This window comes from Petromyzon marinus, unplaced genomic scaffold (genome assembly GCF_048934315.1).
Source record: "Petromyzon marinus isolate PM22_M1 ecotype Great Lakes invasive population unplaced genomic scaffold, UKy_Petmar_22M1.pri1.0 PM_G_Scaffold_11, whole genome shotgun sequence".
NCBI lineage: Eukaryota > Metazoa > Chordata > Hyperoartia > Petromyzontiformes > Petromyzontidae > Petromyzon > Petromyzon marinus.
This window is the reverse complement of record NW_027422662.1, coordinates 3995999-4006926: the sequence shown is the minus strand read 5'-3', so window position 1 is coordinate 4006926 and position 10928 is coordinate 3995999. Positions and strand designations below refer to the sequence as shown.

At 47.1% G+C, this 10928-nt stretch overlaps 1 long non-coding RNA gene across 1 annotated transcript; it reads right to left on the bottom strand.

Moving 5' to 3' along the window:
- Positions 1–635: 635 nt before the first annotated feature.
- On the bottom strand, positions 636–3839 carry LOC142909003 (uncharacterized). Its single transcript, XR_012932058.1, has 3 exons — positions 3742–3839; positions 949–1018; positions 636–720 (listed from the first exon to the last, which is right to left on the bottom strand). It is a non-coding gene; the product is annotated as an uncharacterized LOC142909003 (long non-coding RNA).
- Positions 3840–10928: the final 7089 nt, after the last annotated feature.

Sequence of the window (10928 nt, the reverse complement as noted above, 5' to 3'; positions counted from 1 at the left end):
CCCTCTGCACCCAATCTGGCCGCCTCTCTCTCCAATCGAGGCCTGTTTACTAACATCCTCTCCACTCTATTATCTACCTCTCTAATTGCCCTCAATCTGGCCCCCTCCATGTCCCACACACGCCGCTCTGCTCCCCGAACCACCTCTCCCACTCCCCTCTGCCTGACCGGGTCCCTCTCCCCCCGCCTCTCTCCCCCCATCCACCCCTCTCGCCCTCCCTCGCCCGCATCTCCCTCTCTTGTCCCCCCCGGTCCACGTTCTCCCTCGCTCCCAAAGCCCCGCCCCCATCCTCCCGTTCCCCGCGCACGTCTCTCCCTCCCCTACGTCGAGCAAGCTCTCTCCGAGCCCACTGCTCCTCCTTTAGCCCCATGACCCCCTCTTCCAACCGTCCACCTCCTCCTGCCCCCTCCCTCGCCCGCGTCTCACGCTCTCTTCCCGCCCGCCCCCGCTCCACATTCTCCCTCACTCTCCGTGGCCTCTCTCCACCCTCTCCTCCGCCCCTCTCAATTCTGGCCATCTCCCTCTGTGCCCTCTGCCTCAGGAGCTCTCTCATCTCACCCCATCTTTCTCCCCCTGGTCGATCCCCCCCACCCCCTGGTCCTCTCTGTCCTCCCCCATCCCCGCCTCTCCCCTCTCTCTCCATCGTGGTACTCCGATTGCGCTCTTCCTCCTGGCCCCTCCCGCAGCGTCTTGCCGGGGGTAGCGATGCACCACGCGCACCTGTACCGCGAAAATGGCCGCCGTCAACACCGACATCAACGACCGCCGTTCGCCAGTAAGTGGCAGTGACATCGCCGTGGCGCCCGTGCCAGGCCAGGTACACTTTGAGGCCACGTGAAGCGTCAAAGGCTCGCTGAAAGGAGGAAGTCGCGTGACAGACTCAGCAGTTGCGATGGGTTAACCGACGGATGGCTATCGATTAGAAATCACATATCCCCCGAGTCTCACCTGTGAGTGGCACCGCCTCACGCTGTTGTGGATCCCCACGTGGCTCGGAGCCTCAAAAGCTCCGTGACTCCTGGGTGGTGATACAAAGACAAAGATCCCCCGTGTAGCCTTAACAGACTGTTGGGGCAAGTGCTGTTAGCAAGTAGCAGCGCCACCTATGAAGGCCGGAACGGTACACGAGGGGGTGGGTGGCCAGCACCGTGCCCGACCGCCTTTGTCTCCCAAAGTGGCGATGTTTGTACACCACACCGGGTACTCATTTGAGGCTGAGTCGACCTAGGGGAGGCCCAGAACCGGTTCAAATAATCGTCACTGGGTGTTGGCTGTGAGCGGGAATCAAACTCGGGTCGTTATGTTCGTAAGCAGCGTACTAACCGCTAGACTATCGCCACACACGTTACACACACACACGCACAGTACACACACACACGATACACACACACAGTACACACAGTGTACACACAGTACACACACACAGTACACACACACGCACAGTACACACACACACACGCACAGTACACACACACGCACGGTACACACAGACACACAGTACACACACACGGTGCACACACGCACAGTACACACACACATGGTACACACAAACTCACAGTACACGCACAGTACACACACACACGCACAGTACACACACACACAGTACACACGCACGGTACACACACACACAGTACACACAAACTCACAGTACACACGCACACACACGCACAGTACACACACAGTACACACACACAGTACACGACACGCACGGCACGCCCACACTCCTTCAGTCACGTGACTAAGGTTGACGCGCCGCCCCGTCTCCCGAGGTGACCTCTTGGCTCTCTCGTCTCTCCTCGACACGTAGATTCATTTCTTACTCTTACCTAGAAACCTCATTGTCTGTCTGTCTCTGTGGACGAAACTTGCGAGGAATTGTACTCACAAACTGTGGGGTTTACGTTTCAAATAAAGTGCCCAGATACCACGCGATAAGCCCCGTGGTGAGCCAGTGCTATTCCTATTTCCAATCCGTCAACATGAAAATTGTTAAATTAACAATTTATTACTAATCTCCATATATATCAAAGGCAAAGTTGTGAATGTGTGCGTCTGTTCAAAATGTTTAGCGTACTTCCCGACACGCACCAAGCTTGAAATTTGCCATGTGGGTAATTTCCAGACTGTACACCATGAAAACATTATAAAAATAGACTTTTGTATATTTTTTTTTGGGGGGGCGAAATAATGGATAAGCATGAAAACACCACGATACATAGGACTTACTTTGATAAGACTCTTGGAATTGTGTACATGTTGAAATTGTTAAATGAGCATTTTGAGCACACTGCTGTTTTAATAAATGTTAATGATTCTGTGAATATAAGTGTAATTCTGAGCATCATAATGACCATATTGGAATTGTCATCATGAATGGGGGTACAATAATTTTTTTATAATAGGAATGCGGTTTTGAGCATGACTATTGATATTTCGGACTCATTTATGACAATAGATTCACGATTAAATTGCGATTTTGTTTTGCTCATCAATCAGGATACTGTTAATGATGCGCATGCCCATAAATTGTTGAAATTACTAGAACTGCAAGTTGTGTATACTCTCCAACCCCATTCCTCTACCTACCCATTCCCTTGACGGGCTCCGTGCCCACTTAAACCCATGACGATGGCGGTGACGATTCCACCTCTCGCTGTAACAATCAAAGCACCTCCAACTTCTGAATGCAAAGGTGCTGGTTGGTGTAACGCCAAAACACATCGTCAACGCCGCTCCCAAGCCCGCCCTATGTTAGTTACATCGTTATGATCAACAAAATAAAAAGTTCCACAGAGGAAACTAAAATTACATTACGCAATCCCCAAAGTGGCACGCGGTAGGCTACACGACTCGGAGAACAACGTCAGACTTCAAGACTTGCATCGCCATCATCATCATTCTTCCTCTCCACAAGTCATCGCACGTCAATATTCAACAAGCTGCACACACGTGCAAGTCACCTCTCGACCCGCCACCACCTGCACAGTTAACGCGATCAGACCCGGGGGTCAATTTAAAATTGTCTTTGGTGACGTATTACAATCGGTGTAATTTTAATGATGTACGTACATCAAATTATATCATTGACAACGGGGTACGCTTTTGTGGTATCTGCGTGCGGTCTTTTAATTATATAGATACGTAGTCAGTTCATTAGTATGGGGTTCCTCTATAAGGAATTGTAATTGTAAAATGTATTACTTAATAATACGCTTCCAGGCCGCACTTAGCTTGTAGCAGTCAGAGCAGTTAAAATGACTGTACATGTGTAGGTATGAAATAAAATAAATTTAATTTAAATTAAATAAATTTTAGTTATTAAACCATTTAATTTAACGTAGGTATAAAATAAAATAAATTTAAATAAATGTAATTAATTTAAAATTAAACGTAGGTATTAAATTAAATAAATGTAATTTAAATAAAATAAATGTATTAAAAAATTCAATTTAATTTAACGTAGGTATGAAATAAAAGAAATTTAAATTAAATTTAACGTACCTATATACGTAGGTATAAAAGAAATTAAATTATTTAATTAAATGTAGGTATTAAATTAAATCATAACTTAAATTAATTTTATTTTCTACCGAAAGACGCAAAGAGTGTGGACCCACGTGACATCAAGGCTGTCCTAGTCTAGGCAAGGCCTCAGGGTGTACCGGGCCTTTCACAACAGCAGCAGCAGCAACAACGGTTCTCTTGAGAAAATGCTTTAAAAAAAAAGTCAACGTAGCTTACCTTGACACTCGCGAACTTGAATGATTAAAATAATTTAAAAAAACTAAACACTCACGCACATGGGCGCGCGGCGTTCAGCGTGTGGGGCATTAAAAATGGTAGCGTCCTCCCGCGATCTGATTGGTCGCCGCGTGCCAAAGTGGGGAGGGGGGGAGGGTCAGCGATCCGATTGGTCGAGAGGCAAACCTGGGCGCGTCTCCGGCGATGGTGCGCAGCGATTGGTCAACGGTTGTCCTATGCTAATTTTGGTATGCTAATTAATTTAATCTGAATGCTAATGCGGTATATTTATCCATACTCATTAAGTTTAATGTTTATCCTAAATTAGTTACAAATTTATGCTCGTTTAGTTAACATTCTATGATAGTATCGTTATATCTTTTTTCATGCTATAACAGCAGTGCATACTGTGGTGGTACCTGCTATGATTTCAGCAGGTATACTTACTAGAGGTACCTGCTATGATTACATTAGTACATACTGACCATAATGGTACCTGCTATGTTTACAGCAGGCATACTGACTAGTGGTACCTGCTATAATTACATCAGGGCATACTGTGGTGGTACCTGCTATGATTACAGCAGGTATACTGACTGTGGTGGTATCTGCTATGATTACATCAGTGCATACTGTGGTGGTACCTGCTTTCACTACAGCAGTGCATACTGACTGTGGTGGGACCTGCTAAGGTTACAGCAGTGCATACCGCTTATATGCTTTATCACGTGTCGTGAATGTGATAGTTTCATCCCAGAAATGGTGTCCTTGACTGGCCCAGAGCAGACATTTCACTTTGCCTTAGAACCTGAGGTGGCACAGCAGTAGCAATTCCAAGTTCTTTATGTGACCAATAGCAAGGAATTATGTGGCAAAACATTTGAAATGAGTGGGTTATGACGTACTGTACTTCACTCTTATCGACCATTAACATAAGTCTGTGTTACTGGCGTTGTGCTGCCTCGGCTGGTACCAACTTCTTCTTTGACCACGTGGCCCACGCGGATGAATGGTCTACGCGAGTCGAGCGACCGATGGAGAAGACCTATGGGGGCACGCGGCGGGAGACTCTCAGGCGAAATCGTGGAAGTCGCGTGACAGAGGCCACGAGTGGAAGATAGATGCATGCTGGCGAGACGTCGTCTTCCGTTTAATTTAAGTTTCACGTGTCAGGTGTAGAGTCCTGTGAGCCGTGCGGCCCTTGACTCGGGTGCAACCGCAACAAACAAAAACGTGAAAATATTCATGTTGTGGGTCACTGTTGACGATGTGGGTCCCTACTGACGAGGTGAGTGTCCATATTCATGTTGTGGGCCACTGTTGACGATGTGGGTCCCTACTGACGAGGTGAGTGTCCATATTCATGTTGTGGGTCACTGTTGACGATGTGGGTCCCGATTGAAGATATGGGTCCGGATTAAAGAGGTGAGCGTCCCTTTTGATGTGGGTCTCTATTGACGAGGCATCCCTGTTGACGATGTGGGTCCCTGATGACGATGTGGGTCCGTGTTAACGATGTTAGCACTGAATTGGTCCTCGTCTAATAGCCTATATGTTTTACCATATGTAAACCCATACGACAATAAATGTTACAATACATAGGATGTATAAGAATTCAAATTCATGTCAACCACCACTCACCCTCCCCTCGACTCACTCCCACGCTCAGCCCTCCACTAGGGTACCCCCCCCCCCGCCCACACCGGTGGCAGAGGGCCTTGTTTGACCCAAGACACCTCTCCTTCTTTCCACAGAGCTACAAGACAATCAGAGTCTAGTCGTCCTACACATCGTCAGCAAGACGGATGAGGTGAGCTACGTCTGGCTGTGTGTGGCGCCGAGCGTGAAGATTTTCTTCTCTTCCACACCGTGCGTCCACATCAACTTTCACCATCAAGCGCGCCCAGACTCCTCCACGGCTCCGCTGTCTCTCCTGCCCTCGTCCTCCTGCTTCCGCTCCGTCCGATCGCCCCCCTCTCCTCCCGCCCCTTGCCGTCTCTCTTCACACGCGCACTCCGACCTCCCTCGCCTTCCACGTCAGGAGGTACGCCAGAGATCATTCATCCTGCCCGCACCAACGGCTCACCCATCGTCCGACCGCGTTTCCGTTCATGCAGGTAAAGGCACCATCACGGCGTAGCGGTTAGCGGCGCTGCGCCATTCTCGCTCACGGCCAATACCAGCGACAATTAGGGGCCGTCCGTGAATGACGTCACGCACCTAGGGGGGGCGGGGTCAGACGTTTGTGACGATGTGACAAGGGGGGGGGGGTTTGAGAAATGTGACGTCACATCAAATTGCGCAACTTTAAATAGACAACACGTTCTACTTAGACTTTGTAATAAATGTTTTCTACCTACATCAGAGTGCAGCGCCACATTAACGACACACTACAGTGCCAACAATAGTTTAAAGCGATTTGAAGCATGTTTAATATTTTTTTGGGGGGGGGGCAGAGCTTTGTGACGTCATAATTGATGGGGGAGGGGTCTGACTTTGTGACGTCGTGTGACGATGGGGGGGGGGGAGGGTCAAAAATCCTCTAAAATCGCGTGACGTCATTTAAGGTCGGCCCCTTACCTGAAGCAGTCCTGAGCGTCACTTAGGTGGACTCAGCCATAATTAAGGAGGTGGTGAGGTGGGTGGGGGTGCTAACATCAGAATTTGAGAGACGAGCGGCCAGCCATGGTTCTGTCCACACCAGCCCCTGGTGGTGTTCCATTGCCACCCTCACCGGTGCTCGCTAACAGCGCACGCCCAGTGGGAGTCGATGAGTCCGTGGGTTTCTGTGTGAGTCCGTGGGTCCATGTGTGGGTCTGTGGATGCGTCAGTCTACATTGGGGAGCCTTTGTCTTTGCAGTTTGGGGACTAGTGCAGCACTAGTGTGTAGTAGTGTATAGTAGTGTAGTGTATAGTGTAGTGTATAGTGTAGTATATAGTGTAGTGTATAGTGTAGTGTATATTGTAGTGTATAGTAGTGTATATTGTAGTGTATAGTGTAGTGTATAGTAGTGTATAGTGTAGTGTGTAGTGTATAGTGTTGTGTGTAGTGTAGTGTATAGTGTAGTATATAGTAGTGTATATTGTAGTGTATAGTGTAGTGTATAGTAGTGTATAGTGTAGTGTATAGTAGTGTATAGTGTAGTGTATAATAGTGTTTAGTGTAGTGTATAGTGTAGTGCATAGTAGTGTAGTGTATAGTGTAGTGTATAGTGTAGTGTATAGTTTAGTATACTAGTTATCACGTGACTAGTGTAGCTAGCCAGGTGGTGACCACACTCGTGCGTGCATCTCCACTCGTCCGTGTTTGCAAGTAAGCGCTCGTGTGTGTATGTGCACCCGCGTGTTTGCTCGTGTCTGTATGTACGCACACTGTTGCACATGGTTCGCTCGTGTGGGTGTGTAGTGAAACGCACTGCTCATGAAAACGTTGCCTCGTTACGCGGTAAATGCTGCGGCACAACAGGAGGGAACTGCAGGGATGAGGCTCTCCGCTCTTGGTGCTGTGAATTAAAACAGCGCCAGGGTGGAGCGTCCCGTCCTTACAGCTCGTAGCTGTGACGGAGCGAGAGTGATCAGCGGACAGCCACCATGGTTGCCAGGTAAGGGAAGACTTCACCCGGAACACTCCTCCACACGTGTTCCCCTTGAACATTGTCGCAATAAACGTACGATCAGGAATCTTTAAAATATCAGACCTTTGTCGTTCCGCAAGAATATTAACGCTCAAACTCTTATCGAACTCTTCATGAATTCACTTGGTCAAACAGTTCAGGTACTCGGCAAAGCATTTCACCACCCGGTATGCAACAGTTAAACAATCTACTCCAAATCAACACCGAAATCTCAAATTATCATCCACCATTGACTTCCACATCGATGGAAGCCATTTGCCATGACGTCCAAGCCATTAAACACCGGAACAACGAACGTGCCATTCAAGTACATCTTGAAACCCATTATCTGAAGTAGTTGGTATCAAACAACAATAACTAAATAATAGAAACACGTTTAGAATATTGAGCGAAGTTATAGTCACGGACTTTTTCCAACTTTAGCTCAACAGGACCACAAAAGCTCAGATATGCGGTTCATAATAAATGAATCAATCTGATTGAAATCATGAACTGGCCAAACACTTTTCGATTTCAACGTCACCTTATAAAAGAATAACATTTAAAATATAAGCGCACAACTTTATCTATCTGTGATGAGCGCTGCACTTTCCGTTGTTTTCATGCAGGGGGCGCTGCAAACCTACGCACCCCCTGCATGGACGACGGAGGCGCAGGGACAGACATTCGATTACGTTGGAATCGATCTGCAGACGGCGGTCTTCTCTCACGGCCAGCTCCGTGTCGCCTTATCTCGATCCCGCAATCTCAAACAGGTGAAAGTCCGCATCGAACCGAACCCCCGGCAAGGCCATCTACTTAACGACGAGAGAAAATTCACACGAAATGTACTTTTCAATGAAGTCTTCCAGATGTAAATTGATACAAGCTTTTAATGAAGAAATAAAATCATCCAATTCAAAACACAACACAATTCAAAGATGTTCATTTTAAAACTTCAAAACGGAGCATGGGGTACTTGCGTGAATGCGTCCTTCATGTGCAAATGTTGTGACTTTCCTGGCCTGAAGGCCGTCAACGTGTTGGACCCTTATTGGTGCACAGCGTCTCAACAACAGCAGTGGGGTTTGCTTCAACCGATAGGTAACGAACATCCAGACGTTAATCAGCAAGGAGCATTTATAGTCCCAGTTAGACAAAATCTATGTCAACACGTAAGACAAAACTACAATTCGTGTTGTAGAGAATGTACCTCCTCCTATACGTGTAACTTTTAAGTGGTATGCCTTGTAACTGATGAATGATCCGAGCGTGCTACCTATTTCAAAGACAATGAGTTGCTCCAGATGCTTCGTGGAACACAAAAATACCCTTTGACCTGTATCACAAGAACAACGGGTCTCACCTGAGTTCTCTGTATAGGTTACTTTCAAACACACACACACTTTGTCCTAACATCACTTAATCAATGTTTGACCCTTATAGATCAAATGTTACATGTATGCACAAAACCAGACAAGTATACATTCTAAATTATTGACAGGCATATTAACAAAATTGGATTACTGCAGTGAAATATACTGCATCACATTACATCGTATTAACAAGAAGCTTTTTTAAAAAGTTGCACAGTCTGCTTCACCGTGTATGTAAAACATACTATTGTGTCATTCAAAACGAGTAGGCCATTGCATGCTGCCGTCTGAGTGAAAATGTAGCAAATTCTAAACATTACCTACAAACCACACAACTGAGATGACACATCAATCATCGCCCCCTACTGACAGGCTCTTGTCCACATGCAGGCCGGTGCAGGGCCACCACCTTGTGCCACACAGGGGCAGCTGCTACTTGGGGATGCTCTTTGAGTGTTTCAGGCAAGAACGACACAAAACTCCGAGTTGCTGAGGCGATTAAGCAAGCACCGTGTAAAAGCAATTATTATAACATAGTGAATGCTTAGGAGCTTATTGGCTCTTGCTCCTGGTTAGAGATCTACCCAACCCACGGGCCCACAAAGTGTTCAACTTCACATTCTTGTCATTAAAGGCCTGTGACAAAGGTGCATCTATTGGAGCAACATCATATCAAGCTTACACATCTACCGAGTCTCCACTTGACTTTGTATTGTCTAGGAGCAAGTCCACCCACACCTCCACTTCCACAAACTGCTGGGAGTTGCCCCGCTCTGCCTCAGTCAGAATTCTCCTCCTGTTTTACGATGTGAAGGTCCCATTTTGGAGTTGAACCTTCATCTTCACATTTTACCTTCACTTCTTCGCTCATCACTTCTTCACATTTCACCATCACCTCTTCACATTTCACCATCACCTCTTCATATTTCACCTCGATACCTTCATAAGTGTCCAAGCTGGGATTTTCTTCCGGTTCGTGTTTCATGAGGGATGGGCTTATTGTGGCACTTTGACTTTCACAAGCTGATTTCAGACTACACTCCTTGTGGATCTTCTGATGCTGTGTTCTCTGGTGTACTTGAAGAGTTGATGAACGTGCAAATGCCTTCCCGCACACACTGCACTTGAAGGGTTTCTCTCCTGTGTGTGTTCTCTGGTGTACTTCAAGATTTGATGAACGTGCAAACGCCTTCCCGCACAGAGTGCACCTGAAAGGTTTCTCTCCCGTGTGTGTTCTCTGGTGTGTTTTAAGAGTAGATGACCATGAAAACGCCTTCCCACAAACACTGCACTTTAAGGGTTTCTCTCCCGTGTGTGTTCTCTGGTGTATTACGAGATTATATGACTGTGTAAACGCCATCCCGCACATCGTGCACCTGAAGGGCTTCTCTCCCGTGTGTGTTCTCTGGTGTTTTACAAGCGCAGATGAATGTGCAAATGCCTTCACGCACACACTGCACTTGAAGGGTTTCTCTCCCGTGTGTGTTCTCTGGTGTTCTACAAGAGCAGATGACTGTGTAAATGCCTTCCCACACAAACTGCACCTGAAGGGTTTCTTTCCCGTGTGTGTTCTCTGGTGTGTTACAAGATGACATGAATCTGAAAACGCCTTGCCACACAGAGTACACTTGAAGGGTTTCTCTCCTGTGTGTGTTCTCTGGTGTTTTTTAAGAGCAGATGACCATGAAAATGCCTTCCCACACACACTGCACTTGAAGGGTTTCTCTCCCGTGTGTGTTCTCTGGTGTGTTTTAAGAACAAATGAACCTGAAAATGTTTTCCCACAAACACTGCACTTGAAGGGTTTCTCTCCCGTGTGTGTTCTCTGGTGTGTTACAAGATTACATGACTGTGTAAACGCCATCCCGCACATCGTGCACCTGAAGGGTTTCTCTCCCGTGTGTGTTCTCTGGTGGTTCTGAAAAACTGATGGCCATGCAAATGCCTTGTTACACACAGTACATTTGAAGGGTTTCTCTCCTGTGTGACTTCTCTGGTGCCGTGTCAGATTTCCAGTCCGGTCCGTGCTGTATGCACGCTGGTCGCATTGTTGACTTGTCGTACCGAGCTGCGCTGAGTGGCTTTGCTCCATCAGACCAATTCTGCAGAGGAAGCGTCAGCTGCAGACATAAAAAAAAGAATATCCACACCATCTACACGTCAGTATCGATGCACAGAGGAAAGCATATATACACAG